General features: G+C 29.3%; 1 long non-coding RNA gene across 1 annotated transcript; it reads right to left on the reverse strand.

Annotated features, from left to right (window-relative positions):
* Positions 1-350: 350 nt before the first annotated feature.
* LOC126743091 (uncharacterized) lies at positions 351-2,368 on the reverse strand. The gene is made up of 4 exons (XR_007662777.1): positions 1,053-2,368; positions 915-997; positions 775-858; positions 351-719 (listed from the first exon to the last, which is right to left on the reverse strand). It is a non-coding gene; the product is annotated as an uncharacterized LOC126743091 (long non-coding RNA).
* Positions 2,369-18,150: the final 15,782 nt, after the last annotated feature.

The following is an 18,150-nucleotide window of genomic DNA, read 5'->3' on the forward strand; positions in this document are numbered from 1 at the left end:
TTTTTTTGGGAATTGAGATTTATTTTTACATGGTGGTGATTATTAATGGGGATTGTGGCTGCCATATTCAACGTCCTTTATTATAGTTTTTTTTAATTAATACATATTATGATATATTATTATAATAATATACTCATGAAAACCCCCCATCTCTATATTTAGTACCAACTTCTTTTGATAAAAAGTAATTATGTAGTCAGAAAATTGGAAGTATATTTTTTAAAATAAACTTTTACATTAAAAATCATCTGGCTGTCTATACTTTATGCCTTTAAAAGACACAAGTTTTACTTATAAAAAAAAAACACACTTTACATCCTGAACGTATTTATTAATTTGTTTGCCTCGTATTTAGTTATTATGCATATTAGGAGAGATTAGATAAAAATTAACAAAAATAAATGCTTATACTAAAAACTAAAAATCTTATACAAAACACTACATTTTAAGTATACTGGATCCTAAAACTACAGTGAGGATACTAAATACTTTTATAAATTTAACCACTCTTTTGAATCTGGCCCAAAAAGTTAATACAAATTTTGTAAATTCTGTTGTTTTGCCATTGTTCTTTAGCAGTTTCTTCCATTAAGGAAGGAAACAGTTTCTCTGTTGCCGCCATGGATTCCAACTTCATCTCGCACATCAGCATATGGATTCTAAAGCATTACATTATATATACTTTATTGTGTCGCTGAAGGACAAACAGGGGCAGTAAGCTGAAAAAAACAAAACTTTAAACTTGTTTAATTAATAAAAATAGGATTTTCTTACTATGGCAAAAAAGGTACTTTTTTCCAGAGAATGAAGGAAGAAGCAGTCTTCATTGTGTTGCTGAAGGACAACAGGAGTAGTAAGCTGTAAAAAACAAAATTTTAGATTTGTTTTCTTATTAAAAACAGTGTGTTTCTTACCATAGCAAAAAAGGGTTTTTCCCAGAGAATGGTGGAAGAAGCAGTCTTTATTGTGTCACTGAAGGACAAACAGGGGCAGTAAGCTGTGAAAAACAAAATTTTAAACTTGTTTTATTAATAAAACTATGGTTTTCTTACTATGGCAAAAAAGAGACTTTTTTCCCAGAGAATGGAAATCATACATCAATCATAAATGTATCATATCATGTTTCGGCTAAATAATATATGGATCTTTCTTCCTCCCAAATTTTTTTAATTTTCCTCAAATATTCTATACACCACCTGACAATTCCATTACAGCAGCTCTTTTGTTAACCATCTTAAGCTTAAATCCAAGCGTTATTAGGTATCTCCGCAAGGTTGAGACTGAGAAATGTTTGTCCCTTGCCGATAAGGTGTCTCTATGGTCAGAACCTCATTGTTTTTGTATTTAGAATACGCACCTTTCCTTAGCAATTTGGCAATATCCATGTCAAGTCCCTTTGATTGTCCTGCATCTTTCCTTTTTATTCTGTCTTTAATCCTTTTTTTTACAGGCATATTGTACTATAGGGAACCCCTGTTAAAAACGCTATTTTTTGCAAAGCACTACAATCATTTGTGAACTGAGTATCATTCCTTAGATTGTTATAGATATTTAGGTAAATTTGTTCTTTTAAAACTGCTTGATTTCCTCTGTAGCTTCTACTTCCCTGGCTTCTTTTTGCTTCCTCAATATTAAAAAATGAACTATCAGAACTATGTAAGTCTAAATCACTGCCCAGATCACTCTTATTGTTTTTATCACAAATGTTATTGTCTTTCTTGTACACCGACGGTCTCCATAAGCCCGCACAAACACTTTCCTCTTCATTTGCCAAATTTTCCTGCTTATTTTTCCAGGGTCGAAACATTTCAAGGTCTTTAGGTATAATACCAAAACAAATCCACAAACACAAATAAAAAAACACTGTTCCTCACAGTAAAAACTGCAAAAAATTTAGACGAATACAGGCAAAATTCTAAATTCTTTACTTTCATAAACGTGTAAAAAGCATAACCGGCAAGACACATCAAATAATAACCTCGCATGGCCCCCCTCCCAACTATTAAAGGTGATAGACCCATCCAACAAGTATTTTAAAGGCGATAGACCCATCCGTAAAGATCTCTTTAAAAACACGACGAAAATAATACAAAAACGGTCCAAACATTTGTTTGGGTACGGCCCCGTAATTCTTAAATTCAGTGGGATAGAGAGAGATACACAATCACTTGCACAGCCTAAAGTAGGAATTGTCAGAACGCAGGTGTTTTATCTTTGTTTAATAGACCGGCTAAAAAGAGGTGACAAGTCTGTGAGTGCTGGAAGTGTTTAAAATATTTTGTAAGATGCTTGGATTTTAGTCCGCGGTCAATTTTTTGATATTATTTTCTTGTGATATTATTTTCTTTCTAAAAATTGACATTTTCGAAAGAAAAATAAAAAATAGTATAAAACATGGGGTTGTACGTATATTTAAAATGATTTCATAGATAGACAATATAAAATTTTGCCATTTAAACATATATATCATGCAACAATAAATATGACATAGGCGCACGGACTAGTTAGTGCGGCATCTACGACACATCAAAGATTCTAATAGATCTCTGAACTGGACTTTAACAAAATAATATATATCCACATATTATGGAAAACATAAACTCTTATAAAGACACAAACTGAACCTATCTCTTGAAATAATTCTGGCTTCTCATTGTAAATAAGTTAATTAATAATGACTAGATATAACACAAATACATATATACAAGTTAATATGCATGTTTTTTTCCATATAATTTTTTTAGTATAAGCAAATAAAAACAAAATATGACTTTTGATTTTTGGTTACTCACAATCGGGTAAACATGTCACAAGTCAGTGGGGTTGTCTCCAGTAAGTATGGAACATGAAACATAAGAAAACAGATTAAGACAGTGTATTGTGTATAAAATATTCTTCTAAAATAAAATACAGAAGTTTTTATTATTAATAACTATTGATTATCACATTTAGTTATTATTACAATTAAGGGTCTAAATAATACTTTAAAGGATTTTATATTAGTCTATAATTTTACTTTAAGCTAATCACATGATTTAAATTATGGGTCAGTAAATAAAATAGGACTGTAAAAAGCATTATTTACTATCAAAATGTCTCAGGTAATTTAGGTATTTTAAAAAATAGGATATTACATACTAAAATCTTAGTATCATTAGCTAAAAAGTTAAAAAACAAAATTATTCTGATTGTGTATCATGAGTATTAAATGAAAATATTCAAGATTTTTGCATTTTTGAGAACATTTTAGATTGTCGAAACTTTTTCTGTTTTCTAGAATGACCAACACTTAAAGATTATTGTTGTAGTTTTGAAGTTCACTTTTGATTTCATCCTTTAAATATTTATAAACCAACCAAAACTTTTTCTCTAAATTGACTAAATGACCATGGTTATCCATAAATGTATATAACTTAAGGTGGATTAAGTCGATTAGAGAAATCAGTTTTTGAGAAGGATATATGTTAATCTGGATGTCATCATTTTCTTTAAATTGAACAAATAGGTGTTTGGAGCAAACTCAATAATTGGTGACATTTTTAGTCAGACTTACATGACAGACAAGATTTTTGTAAGGATGGATTCAATAGAAATTAAAAAAATCTATGATTTCTTTGACTGTCTGGGTAATTCCTAACATACAAACTAGTGAATAAAGGATATTTGTATAATATCTTAATCTAGATGAAGACAAGGAAAAAAAAATACTTGATATTTTCCCAATGAAGGTTCAAGAATTAAAACTGAATTGTAAAAAAAAGTTAAATTGAGAACAGTGACATAGATATCTCCAAAATCGGATTAAATCTATAATTATATCCTGGAAAATGATAATACAAGAATACAACAAGATACACCTAAACATTATTAGAAAACACTTAGGTATAAAATATTTTATGTCATAATTGAAATGTAACTGTCTCCTGCTCTATGTAGTTGCACGATGATTCGATGTTGGCACGTTTGTAAAATAATTTATCAACCCAGGACTCGAAAAAACTACAAAAAGCTATAAATTTAGTTAAAAACTTTAAATTCTGAGATAATCATGAGGCTTGGCTTGTTTTCCACCCAAAGAAAATTTAAAAAAGACAATCGTCAAATATGAAATACGACAGTTAAAATGTCATTAACGTCACTATCGTCATATTTGATATACGTTAATAATTAGACAATCAGAATCAATCGGCCATCTTGGGTGGCAGACTATTCCGCCCCGCCACATTCAACCTTCATACTGGTGTCTTTGGCCAACCCCCCGTCGACTCTCCGGAATTAAAGTCGGGGAATCCCCGATGAACTTATTTTGTCATAATCGCCGTTTCGTTTTATTATTTGGTTCTTTCTGCTTTAGCCCACGATATAACCAACATAAGATAGGATGTTGCGCATGAGGGGGCGGTCCTTAATATGACGGTTGACGTCACTCAAGACGTGAAATGGTCGTTTGCCTGTGTTATTTGGATAGAGTTTTCGTGTTTATTGGTGTTTATAGTGAATTCTGAGATAAAAGTTAAAAGGGAATACCAATATGATCAGGCAAATGATTGTGTAATGAAGCCCTATAATTATGTACAGGTAAAAATAATTAACTTTACTGTTGGCTTTATAATAATTTTTATTATTACAAGTTGTTCTAATCAAAGGGATATTCAAGCCGCGGAAGCCGCCTATATTCTACAACTTTGACTGTAAAATGACATCTACTCTTCTAATAGCAATCATTAAATTTGTGGAAGAATCAAGTAGAGTAAAAATCATATAGGTAGCTTTGGTACACCTACGTCACAACAAACAAAAAAAAAATCTAGTGCCACCTCTTTTTAGGTGAGCCTTACTTGATGGGAATTAGTAACTACATACAAAATAGCAGTGACGCGAAGCTATTTCGTATCGAGTTAGGGTCACTTAATAAGAGGTGGTACGTGACACTAGATTTTCTCTGTGACGTAGGTGTACCAAAGTTATATGATTTTTACTCTGTAAGTGTTGTGCTAACTATTGGGATAAAACTAAAAAAAAATACCAATATGATGAGTTACTTTGTAGGTTTCCATGTTGTAGCTATGGTTTGTGATTTAGGCGGTGCTAACCGAGGACTTCATAGCGAATTGGACATATCTGCGTCAAAGCCATATTTCCAAAATCCCATCAACAATGAAAAAGTTTTTTTATTGGCTGATGTCCCTCACCTCATAAAACTCATCAGGAACAATTTTGTGGACTATGGTTTTTTAATCAACAACAAAGTGATTAAAAAAGACATTATAGAACAAGCAATAAATGCCACTAGTGCTTCGGATTTGAAAATCACCCATAAAATTACTTTAGGACAACTTAATGTTATTGGGCCTTATGCTTATTTACTCGACCACTGAAATGTTGCCTCATCAGACATTATTAAATTGGTATCCGGCTCATTTCTAAAAAGATCTAGTAGTGTTTTGCACACTAAATATCTTTTTTCAAGGGCGCGATTTTCTATTTTTTGGAAAGTTTGAATTTTGTAGGGTTTAAACTTAATTATAAAAAAAAAATAACGAATTTAAGACAATTTATACATTTTCGGAAAGGGGATTTAACAGGCTTACATGTGAAATTAAAAAGTACAGGGTGTTACATTTAAAATTTTTGAGAAATCGGCCTTTGAAAATCTTCAATTTTTTCCTCCTATTTCAGGTCAATTTTGAAACTTGGCAATACTGTCAAAAAAAAACTTTAAAAATATTGATGAGGTTCTGTGAAAACCGCACATTGTTGTCATTTTTCGTTCTCGACTTATAAGCAGGTAAAATGTGTCAGTTTATAAATGGACACCCTGTATATTATGACGAAAAATTATCTAAACGGATTTCTACATTCTTAGCCCTAGTAGAATTGGAACAATGCAACGCTGAAAGTATTGCCGAAACAATTAGGCAAACATTAAGGCAGTATAATCTTCCAATAAACAACTTGGTTGGTATTGGCACTGATAATGCTAGCGTTATGGTCGGAATTAATAACAGCGTGTACACACATTTAAAAAATTATGTGCCTAATTTAGTAATAATTCGTTGCGTTTGCCATTCTGTACAACAAAAGAAACTTTACCTAGAAATTTAGAATTTATGATTGCTGAAACATACAACTGGTTTAGCAAATCGGCTGCACGTCAGTATCAATAAGGGCATTTATATAGTACCATCAATGATCACGCAGATCCTAAAAAGATAGTTCGATCATGTTCTACAAGATGGCTAGCAATTGAAGTGGCTACATCGCGAATTTTGGAGCAATATTTAGAACTAAAAACCCACTTCGAAATAAGTCGTTTAAATAAAAAGTGCTATACAGCAGAGCTTTTATACCTTATGTACAAAGATGAAACAAATTTAGTGTACCTTCTGTTCCTAAGACCCATTTTGGGTAAAGTCCAAAGGGTCAATAAATCATTTGAGTCCAACAATGCAGATCCAACTTTAATATTAAAAGACTTAAACTTTTTGTTATCTTATATTGTAAATCTCATTTTAATACCCAATACGACTATTGAAGAAATCTTTACGCATAATATCGATGATTTCTTAAATCCAAAACCTTACCTGGGTTATCAATTTGAGCAAAAAATAGAGGAATTACATGCAAACCATAAACTTGCTGAAGCAGATGAAACAGCAATTAGCCAAAGATGTTGCTGTTTCCTTATAGACTTATTTAAACAACTGAAATAACGTTTGCCTGATAACATTAAGCATTTGGAAAAAATTTCACTTATATCAGTTCAAAATATCTTAAGGCAGCAAAAGGAACCACTTACAAACCTACTAGAAAATATGAAATATCCACCAAATGAAATAGAAAAAATTCAGTATCAGTATTTGAATATTAATTTCATTAAATGGGAAGCCACTAACAATACAAATAATTTTTGGTTTGAGGTGAGTAAGAATCGAGACGCTAGTGTTGTAAATCCTTTTAAAAATATTTGCGATTTTGCTTTAAGCATATTAGTTCTTCCATTTTCAAATGCAGATGTAGACAGAATTTTTAGCTGCCTAAATCTGGTGAAAAATAAGTTGCGAAACAAATTGAGTACAACCATGATAAATGCAATTTTTTCTATAAGATATGCACTATTCAGACAAAATAAATGTTGTATGAACTCCACCTTACCTCCTGATGTATTAGCAAAAATTGGTTCCAAAGAATGCTATGATGAGGAAGCAATAAATTTTATTTTAGATTTAGAGGAAAATAATTAATATAGTATAGGTACTAATAAATATATATGTATGTATATAAACAGTTATTAAGTATGTAAGTTTTTTACCCATAAAGATTTTTTTGCCAATAGAAACATGCATTTGTGTATAGTATTTTATTTAATATATATTATTATAAATAATATAGCAGACGCCAAAAATACTGATGTGTGATCCTATGATAGATATTTTCTTCTTGCAAATAAGTGCTTCATAAGGAACTTCGCCAATCTTCTTTAATGTTAGTCATTAAAAAAAATAATTAGATTTATCTAAAATTTTTATTTATTTTATTTAATTATTCTATTAGATTTATCTAAAACTGTCGGTCCGTGCTTCCAAACTCAATAATAAATAGCCTTTTTATGAATGACCTATTTATTCCTAGCTACGTTTCACTCTTTCCATATTATTTTAATATCAGATCATATTACATATCAGTTCGAATGTCGAATACTTCAGCACTTTTAAAATAGAATCCAGACTAATAAAGACAGATTTATCACTTTTGTAGTGAGGCCGCAGTCACCAGTCACTTAGAAACTAACATAAACATAATTAAAGTACCCTAATCAAAATAATATCGAAAATGTCTGGATATACATGGGTGTTTTATAAAACAAATTTCTACAAAGTAACAAAGTTTTTTTTTAAATATCAAATATCTTTTTTTTTAATATAGATCTAATAATAAAGATTTGGCAAAATAAACTCCAAATTAGAATAAATAAATGACGTTTTCACAGCTGATAGTCTGTCTATTTATACCCTTTAAAACGGCATGGTTCTCTACAAAATAAAAATAGCAAAATAGGCAAATAGTAAAATAATTACCAGAATTCGGCTTCCGTCTGGTCACCCGCCATCCCCTTCCCTCTCCCTGCAGCCGCCAGTGATGATCTTTTACGAAACTAACGATTTTAAAATAACATGTTATCTGCGCTATCTGGGAAATTTTGGGAAATGTTCTGTGAAAGCTGAAAAATCTGTGGAAGCTGAAAGTCTAGTATGGCGGCCGACTACGCCCCTTTATTAATAAGGTGATAGGAATTGGTGAAGTCTGTTACGTTTATGGACAGTTAAATTTCAGGAATGTCTAATAATGTTACTTAAGAATTTACGACACTAAAAAATCTAGAAAAACGCAGGTTTCAGAGACTATAAAGAGAATGATAATTTACCATAATATATAGTTATAGTACAATCTGATTAAAAAATTTAGGCAAATTTTCAGATATAAAAATTGCTAAAGAAATATTTGATCTCAAACTAAATAAAAATCTATATAAAACAAAAAGTAAATGTAGTAGTAATAGGTTACCAATTGAATTTTCAGACTATAAAAAGCTAATAAATTTTTTAATGATCAGATACTTATTAAGAAAGGTTTCAACGTACCATATAATTATATTTCATGTAAGGGCATTGTCCAATACATAGATTCAGATATTGATGTAGAATCTTTAACAATGAGAATTAAATTGAACAGTAAACTTATTGATTGAATTTAAGGCTTATTAGACGTGTTCGCAATAAATATTACGATGAAAAAGAGCCTAAAAGTAAGAAATTTATATATTTTCCCATAATTTCCATTATAATACTTTTTAACGGCACTAAAATGCCTAGGGAAATTTCTTTATATGATTAACCAAGGGTCGTAACTCCATACAGACCTCCCGTCACTTAAGATTATTCTTGTTTATTATACGGTTTATTAACGGTTTAGGATGAAAATGGTTTATCTCAAATATATATCAAAAAAATGCTATTTCTGTAAAAGTTCAGAACATATTAGTATTTCAAAAAAATGTCCAGAATTTGAGAGACAAAAAAGTATTAAAAAACTAATGGTTTATGAAAATCTAACATACTAATGCACAAAGAATGTTTCCGAAAACTTATATAACCCCTAATAGAAGGACAGAAAATGATAATTATGTATACATACCTAAGAAATAAGTGTATATACCCAGTATATACACTTATTCATCAGTCGCCTTTATTTTGCTAGATCAGCTTTTATATAATATATATAAAAATATGTAATCGTAGTTTTAAGCTCATTCTTCATACCTGTAGTCTAAGTACATCATGTCACTCTGTATTTTTAATTATAATAAAAAAATTTAAAAATAAGAATTCCACCATAAAATATATAATTGGCGCAGTCGGTAAGATTGTGTCCGTTGATAAGTGCTTTCCATCGTGGACAAGAAACCCTTCAACGTGGAGTCTCAACCCCTTCAGACACAGTCCAAATAGAACAACCGTGTGGTCTAGACGTGGTGTATGGGCACAGTAATAGAAGAATCGAGAAAGGTAAGTGCCACTTCCTTTTTGCCCTTATTTCAGGGCAAAAAGGAACAGGGGCCTCTGTTTAAGGTTTTAATAAGGATAATTTATTAAGTTCTTATTATTGGTCGCATTAATTTTAAGTTAAATCAAGTGAATTGATCACAATTACGTTTTTAAGATTTATGTCAGATACTGACTCAGATAACGATATATCAAATTTAATTAATTCATTTAAAAATTGTAAAATGACAACCCAAATAGCCTTAGAAAAACCCAAAGTAAACTGGGATTAATTAAAATTAAAATTAGATAACATTAAACCATATGATGGTGATGTTAATACCCTAAACAAATTTATTTCCAGATGCGATAGAGTTATTAATAGTTATCGTCCTTTAAATGACGATGAATTAATGAAACACATCTTTGAATCTTTTCAAGAAAAATTAATTGGTAGATTGAAAATTTAATTAATTTTGGTAACCGTTTACAACTTCTAAGAAGCAGTGTTGCTCAAAGAATTAATAACGATTTTACAATATCAGAAAGGACCTATCAAATTTAACTTCATGATAAAACATCATTAAATACTTTTATTGCTGGTTGTACCGGAACCCTTAGAATTAATATGCATTTAAAGAAACCAGACTCTTTAGAAGATGCAATGGCGTACGTAATCGAATTCGAACATTTTGAAAGATTATATGGTAATAGAAATATTATAAATACTAATAATCAATTTAATAAAAATAAAAATTTCATTATTGATCGACCATATTATAATAATAATTAACCCTTTTATAGTAATCAGAATCATTATCCAAACAATAATAATTTTAATTAAAATTTCCAAAATAAACAATTCTCAGTAAATCCGCAATGGCCTTGTCAACCTATTGATATTAGACCTAAAAGTCTGCCACCTCAAAGATTACCTACTAATGAACAAGTTTTTGGTAAACCAAAAAATGTGTTTAGACCCAATCAAATTCCAATTCATCAATTACCAAAACCAATACCTATGTCGACAACATCTAGAAACCCAACAATCCAAAGTTCAAGGTATAATTCTAGAAATCCAAATGAATTTAAAAATCATTTCACACAATATCGAAATCAATAAAAATCTCACTATATTGTAGAAGAAGTTATAATCAAGATTATGACGAAAATGATAATTTACCAAAACTTTCAAGCAGAAGAATGTTATAATAATTATGATTATTACACTGATAATGATCATGTCATTAATCAGGATAATGAAGATTTTCAAAACATAAATATGAATAATTCTAAACCAGAAAAAATTTTTATAAAAGAAGCCTCTCAAGACCAATCAAGCTAATTATAATAAATATTTCATCAAACAATTCTTTTCCATATGTTAAAATTAACTATTTTAATATAAAACTTCTTACTGATACAGGTAGTAATAAATCAATTTTAAAACCATCAGTTGCTGAAACTTTTTTTTCTCATTGTATATATAACAGTAAAAATACTGTTAAAACAGCCCTAGGTAGCCAAGAAACTCAATTCCAAGCTACAATACCAATTTTTAAAAAATATGGTATTCATAATGAAATAGATTTTACTTTATTTGATTTTCACGATTTTTATGACGGTATTACTGGACTTTCAGATTTACTAAAATTAAATTTAAATATTGACCTTATTAATCAAGTTTTAATAAACCATTCTATGAATATTCCATTTTATTATCGCCAAATAGAAGACGTCAGTTTTTCCTTATTAGTCAACCCACATGAAAAACTTATAAAGAAAATACAAGTCAGTATTTCTAAAGGTGAAATTTTAATCAAATCTAGAAAAATAAATGGACTTTTTATTCCATACATATTATCTGTTTCTAATAATGGTTTTGCCTTAGTTGAAATTGAAAACCCAGCAGATAAGACAATAAACGTGTTGTTTACGGAACCCTTTAGTTGTTCAGTGGAACCATTTATTAATAATTATTATGAAATGTTCTCCTAAGACAATGTAATTGATAACGTAAACTCTAAAATCATTAAAGAAAATAAAAAATACAACATAAAAGATTTTATTCAAACTGATCATATGAACTCAGAAGAACGGGAACAAATTTTAAACCTATGTCCAGACTTTTCGAATATTTTCTATAAACCAAGAGATAAATTAACATTTACATCTTCACACATTCATAAACCGGAAGTACAGAAGCAAATTGCCGAAATGCTAGAAAAAGGAATTATACGTCCGTCATCCAGTCCTTGGAGCTCTCCAATAATACTACAAAAAATTTCCAATTCCTAAAACTCAAAAACAAATAAAATCATTTTTAGGAATTTTAGGTTATTATAGAAAACTCATTAAGGATTTTGATAAATTAACTAAGCCAATGACAAATTGCTTAAAGAAAAATGAACGAGTTATTCATACTAAAGAATTTTTAAATTGTTTTCAAACTTGTAAAAATATTTTGACATGTGAACCAGCCCTAGCTTACCCAAATTTTGAAAAACCATTTGAACTCATAACTGATGCCTCAAATTTTGCTATTGGAGCTATTTTGTCATAAGAAGGACATCCTGTATGTTATGCATCACGAACTTTAAACTCAGCAGAAATCAACTATTCAACAATTGAAAAAGAATTGCTTGCAGTAGTTTGGGAATGTAAATACTTTAGACCCTATTTGTTTGGTAATAAATTTACAGTAATAATTGATTATAAGCCTCTTCAATGGATATTTTCCATAAAAGAACCAAATAGTCGCCTAGTACGGTGGCATCTTAAACTGGAAGAGTTTTTCTTCAACATCCAGAAGAACTGCCTGATTTAGATCAAAAAACTATAAATGAACTTTTTGATGAACAAAAACCAAAAATAAACATAATATCTGATATAATTATTCCAAAAAGAAATATTGAACAAGAAATACAGGAATCAGATGATCTTCAAACAGTTCATACTTCATTAGAAATTTAATTTTTACGCAATTTTTAATCTACCGATTACTGCGACAATTGCAACAGCAATTAATACATATAAAAGACAAATAATTATTACAGTAGGAGATACAAATAATTTAATATGCCGCTTGGAACAAGTTTTCCAAAATACTAGATTTTGTGTAACATTCCCAAAATTAAACCCAGTAGAGAACATTATAAAATTCTTAAAAGAATATATTAATTAATTATCTTAAAAGAATTTATAAATATTATAAAAGAAAAAATTTTTATGTTTTATTGTTTAGAGATGAGGAATTTAGTAAACTCTTCACAGTAACTTTACAAAATTATTTTGTCAATACAGCATATAAATTTGTATAATGTTTAACAATGCTACAAGATATTGAAACAGTGGATGAACAAAAGATGAAACTCACATTATATCATACCACTAAAACTTGCCATAGAGGCATAACTGAAATGAAAAAAAGCCCTTTGTCATAGATTCTTTTGACCCAATATGTTATCTGATATAAAAAAATCGTTAATACATGTGAAGTATGTCAGAAAAATAAATACGATAGAAATCCTCCTATAATAAAATTTAATTTAACGCCAACCACATCAAAACCATTTGAACAAATTCATATAGATACTTTTAAAATTGATAATCAAAGCTTTCTTACTATAATTGATGCTTTTTCTCGATATGCACAAGCTTATCCTTTGATTAGTATTACAAAAACAACAATAATAAATAATTTATTAAGTTTTGTTTCATATCATGGAATACCTTTAAAAATAACATGTGATAAAGGCACTGAATTTAAAAATAAAGACCTCGAAGATTTCTGTTCATTTTACAAAATTGAATTCCATTATACAACAGCAAAGAACAGTAACTCTAATTCTCCAGTGGAACTTTTTATTCAACATTGATAGAACATTATCGTTGCCTTAAAGACACAAACAAATTTACTCCAGAACAATTAATAAAACGAGCTTTATTAGGATATAATAATTCCATTTATAATGTTACAAAATTCACTCCATTTGAAATAATTAAAGGACATATAAATAACACTAACTCTTTTGATCTTAAGGATCATGTAATAATCTCAGACTATATACAAAATCATAAAGAAAATTGCAAAAAGATCTATGCTAAAGTCAATCTGTCTGAATCAAATCAAGAAATTAAAAAAATATTATAGACAAAAGAAATGAAAAACGTGAATAACCCCCTGAATATGAATTCAATACACCGACTTATATTAAAAAAGTAAAGCATTACCCAAATTTGAAAAAACAGAATTAAATGATCAAACATCATTAAAATTATTAACAAAAAAAGGAGTATACCATAAAGCATCTGCAAGGAGACCTAAAACTAAAGGAAATATTCCTTTACAGGAAAATGATGACCCCAATGGAGACAACTCTGATGTTGGCCATTCTACTTCCTATAATCAGCAGTGAAGATGCCCAACTCACAAGTATTAAAAATCCTATACTTAATTACCGATTAAATTTAGAAATGTTAGGATAATATATAACAAACATATATTTTTACATTACGTAGATTTAGATATCATACAATACAAAAACAAGTAGAAAAACTAATTAACCCATATAACGTTTTAAACTCTAAGATTTTCTATATTATCTTATCAAGGTCTAGCAGAAGGTTTATTTTCTAGAACAGATTATTTAATTATTATAATTTAAAAAAAAATTCATTTTAATAAAAGTATTTCTATAATTGAATCTAATCAAACACAACTTCAAAAAGGAATTGAATCTGTTTGGGAATTTATTAATACTTCAATAAGTGATACATACGAATATCTAATGCTTGAAGGGTTGCTTTCACAAATTAATTTAGATTGTCAAAATTTAATCATATTACTTGAACTTAGAAGAAGCTATATTATTTGCCAAATTAAATTCACTTCATAATTCTATTATTTCAGTATCTGATCTAAATGAAACTTTAAATTATTTAAAAACAATTTACGATGATAGTGCTATACCAAAATTTAAAAATATTCCTTCTTATTATCAATTTATTGGAAATCAAGCTTTATTTTCAAAGAATAGGATAATATTTTCAATACAAATATCTTTATTGAAACCTGAAGAATATACTTTCTATCATATTTACCCTACTCCTCAAAACCATAGCCTTATTATTCCTAAATACCCTTATGTGGCACAAACCAAAAGCCATTTCCAATATGAAAAGGATAGCTGCCCTGAACTTGAAGGAACATACTATTGTCAAGAAACTTTTTATAAGGAAGATGATTGCACCACATAATTATTGGAAAATTTACCTACAACATCTTGTTAAAAAACTAGCCTGCATCTTAGAGAACCTATAATAGAACAAGTTACTCAAGATGAAATCCTGGTCATTCCAGAACAAGCAATCTAAATCTTTATAAAATCTGGCCCAGAAAAATATTTATTAATATATACACCAACTTTAATAACAATTCCACATCAGTGCGAAGTTACCATCGGATCAAGAAAATTTACCAATGATTTAAGAATAAAACATGGAAAACGGTTGATTCTTTCAGAACTTAAAGTAAATTCTAACATTTTACCACAACATCAACCAAAAATCAACATAAGTTTTATCGACTTTAATGAAGTGTACCGATTAAAGGATCTTGCTAGCCAATTTAATCCAATAAATGAAGTTTACACAGACAATTCAACAAATTTCATATTCTTATTAAAACTGGGAAGCAATAAGAAGATGGCATCCATTGAAACCACCCCTTCTGGAAATGAACTTCAAGACCTAAAGCAACCCAGCCACTCCGTTATGTTTGCTTCTTAAGGACGGAGGAGTTATATAGTCAAAAACAGCCCAGTATAACACTTATTTATGAGTCGCCTCTGTTTTGCTAGATCAGCTTTTATGTATTATAAATATATGTAATCGTAGTTTTAAGCTCATTCTTTATACCTGTCTAAGTATCTCATGTACGTCATGTATTTTTAATTATGATAAAATTTTTTAAAAATAAGAATTCCACTACAAAATATATAATTAGTTAGTCAGAGAATTATTTTCTTGCTGTTAAGACTTTTACGTTAATAAGTTTACTGTTTTTTTTAAATTATAAAGTAGTTTATAATAAATTGAAGTTTATTATTTCACAGATGTTTAAACTTTTCCAATTCTAGACCAAACAAAGATACCAAATCAACATTCTTACTTATTAAACCTCAAAATAAAATAGACAATAATCAGCCTTCAGCTTCAGTAGATTAAAAAAAACTATTCAAGCATGGCATCAGATCAACTTATACTCGTATAATCAAGATCAGCCTAATTGTGCAGTTAATAATATAAAAAATGATACTCAAATATATAACTACGTTGAAAATTATTGTAAAACATGTCCTGAACCTATTAAGACTGCATTAAAAAAATACTACAAACAGAGTCGAACAGCATGGACGACTCTGAATAACATAGAAAAAAAAATAAATAAAATTCACAGACAAATTAATTATATTGCAGTGGAATATTCATAGTGCATTAAATAATAGGTACAATCTAATTAATTTAATAAGAGAGTTCAAGCCGGATGTCATTCTCTTAAACGAGACATGGCTAAAAACAGATCAGCATTTCTATTTCCCAGAATATTTAATTATTAGAGAGGATAGATGGTCAGATGGCTACGGAGGGATAGCAATAGGCATCAACAATAATATAATATTCTCAATACCAATCATTAACTATAATAAGCAAAACCATAAATTACAATGTAAAATACTCAACATTAATGGCCTTAATATATTAACAGCATAAGCACCTCATCAAACTTCAGAATTGAAAAACTGGCTAGAAAGTACAATAAATCAACTAGATCGACCAATAGTATTAATGGATGATCTAAATGCACTCCACAGTGAATGGGGAAGTAAGAATATAAATACCAATGGAAAGCAACTATTGAAAATACTAGATACTTTGGATCTACTAATACTGAATGATGGAACAACTACTACAAGAGTACAATCACCTAATGATAACCCAAGCTCCTTTTGTTTGGTTCATCACAAATTTAGAAATGGCACAACGCATAACATGGAACAAAATAATAGACTGTGGCAATAGTGACCATTATCCCACTATATTAAAAATCAATGAACCTCTTATAAATAGTAACCACTGCAGTTATAAAATTAAAAAAACATCAATTATAAAATTTCAATCAAGCAAATTAGAATGAATACTATATTTTTATTGAAAACAATTTTCACACCCTAAAACATCTAATTTCTTATGAAGACATAATTAAACTAATTAATGTTTCTGAGCTGAATTATACCTATATATCAAAAAGAACAGAAAAAAGCTCAAACAGAATTGGAAATCCTTGGTGGAATCAGGATTGTTCAGTAGAGCTTTTTTTTCCATGTTAATTATGAGTTTCTGGGTACATAACCAATCACTTACCTGCCCAAAACCCACACACAAAGTATTTTTTACTTCTTCCCATATATTGCATCTAAATATTAACGTCATGTAATCTGCAAAGCTGACTATTTGGCCAGATATTTTTAGTTTAAGCAAAGAGTTTATGTATATGACAAATAGAATTGGTCCTAGTATTGTACCTTGTGGCACACCTATGTTTATTATCTTTGGATAGCTGAGGGTACTATTTAGTTTGACGTATTGTTCTCTCTCTGCAAAGTAACTTTGAAGTACCTTTTTTGCTAGACCTCTAACCCCATAATGCTCTAACGTATCTAAGGATATTATGAAGAACAGTACCAAAGGCTTAGCAAGATCAATAAAAACAGCTATGCATTTTTTACCGTTGTTTAGGTTTTTAGTGACTTCTGATGTTACTTTATTTATAGCATGTGCTGTACTGATACCCTCTGAAAAGCCAAATTGATTATCCTATAAAACTCCAGGTAAATTCAAAGACGTTTTTAAATGATCTTTAATGAATTTTTCTAAAATTTTTGAAAAATTGCTTATTAGGCTGATTGAGCGATAATTCTCAATTTTTCTTGTGAGGCCTTTCTTATGTATTGGCGAGACAATCGACTAATTAAAATATTTTGGTATTTAGCCGTTTGTGAAAATAAGGTTTTTCTACAATATGGCTCAAAGGCTTTGCTATACAGTTATTTGCTATTTTTATGGCTCGCGTTGGAATTTGATCTATTCCTGATGCAGCACTAATTTTTAGTGTCGAAATATGTTTAATTATCTCATTTGTCTTTCTCCGGTGGCTTTATTTTTTCTTTCATTTTATTTCCAATATTTATGAAATAATTATTGCAATAGTTGGCCATATCTTTATTTGATGTAAATTTCTTGCCATTGGCGTTCACTATGTTTGCTTCCATCTTCCTGTCTGCTTTTGTGTTTGTCGCATCCTTTATGATTTGATAGATTTTTTTATATTTTTACTATTTTGCGAAATTTGGTTCTTATAATATTCAAATTTGTTTTTTGTTTATTAGATCGTTCACGTAATTTCTAAACTGTTTATACTAATTTTTCAGTTGTGCACTAAAGTTTTTAGCCAATTCCTTTTGTAGTTTATCCCTCTTACGAATAGCAATTATTAGCTCCGTGGATATCCATTCTTTTATCTTTCTTGCCTTATGTTTGTTAGATC

Source organism: Anthonomus grandis, chromosome 12 (assembly GCF_022605725.1).
Source record: "Anthonomus grandis grandis chromosome 12, icAntGran1.3, whole genome shotgun sequence".
Lineage (NCBI taxonomy): Eukaryota > Metazoa > Arthropoda > Insecta > Coleoptera > Curculionidae > Anthonomus > Anthonomus grandis.